This window comes from Setaria italica, chromosome VIII, assembly GCF_000263155.2.
Source record: "Setaria italica strain Yugu1 chromosome VIII, Setaria_italica_v2.0, whole genome shotgun sequence".
Classification (NCBI taxonomy): domain Eukaryota; kingdom Viridiplantae; phylum Streptophyta; class Magnoliopsida; order Poales; family Poaceae; genus Setaria; species Setaria italica.
This window is the reverse complement of record NC_028457.1, coordinates 27,211,481-27,212,806: the sequence shown is the minus strand read 5'-3', so window position 1 is coordinate 27,212,806 and position 1,326 is coordinate 27,211,481.

Here is a 1,326-nt window from a genome sequence, read left to right as displayed (position 1 = left end):
GCTGTGCATCCCTCTATTTCTTTGCAATTGGGTGAAGCTAACTGCCGTCACCAAAGATCAGTACGGAATGACAATAGTAGATCTGAGCAAGACTGGATACAGTGATGACCCATTCGTACTTGCCAATGATGTGCATCAGGTGTTCTATGTGAAGGACATGTGCAGCAAACCCAAGAGGAATCCAGAAGAGACATGGGAGCCAAAGTGCCACATAGTTCTTCCAGGTAAAAGAAAAATCGTGGGAGTCGAGGATAAAACAGACCAATCAGATGATTATGATCAGTTTGATGGCATGCCTCCATTCGACGTTGAAGTTGATCCAAGCATCCTGCTGTCCAAAGAAGAGGCTCCGTACTTACGCCGCGATCATGATCAAGGAACTTTCGTGAAGAAGAAATTTTACAACGTTGTATTGTAATGCGTTAAATGTGCATGACCTTTGTGTATTAATTGATACAATTTGTAATTTACCCTATGTATGATTTCATGTGTTATTAAATTTGTTAGGTGAAGATTTTTTAGATATACATGAACATTGTTAACCACATACTAACATGGATTTTTCTGCGCATTCAAATAATTTAATTGAATAATTTATTGATCACAGCAATGCAGTAAAATAAATATTTTACAGGCTACATGAGTTGGTATAGAAATAATGATTACTTCATACTTATTGTCAATTTACTCGTTAATTAAATATATTTTTGCATGTACAAAATCTGAGAAGGTTTTGTTTTTCATCCTGGAATGCAGTGAAAAGGTTAAATAAAATCCATTTCCAAAAAACAGGCGGGAGAAGGAAAATAGGAAAAAAGACCTTTTGTCCCGGGTGCTAACAGCAACCGGGACAAAAGGCCCCCCTTTTATCCCGGTTGCAAACGGCAACCGGGATAAAAGGGTACGTTTCGTCTCCCGCCCGAACGTACCCTTTTATCCCGGTTGGTGACGGGACCCGGGACAAAAGGCCCTTTTGTCCCGGGTGCCGTTACGAACCGGGATAAAAGGGGGGGGGGGTTATGAGCACTGTACTCCCCTCTACCCCCGGACATGTAAACACATATTTAATTTTCGAGAAGTTTCGCGATCTGCATCCAGTCATGCTCATATGTATCCCTTGTCAGGTACCGAGTTCAAGGGCACCGAGCGCGCCATGGTCATCATGCGTTTAGCTCCCTCGTACGTCGCCGACCGTACGCATCACTATCCGGCCGTCCACAACTGTCCGCATTGTTCTCCACTCTTCCCCATCCGTGTGATTGCCCGTACCGCTGCATCTGACTCGGATCTTGCACCCTTTCTGGTTGCCGGATGACAGCACCTGTC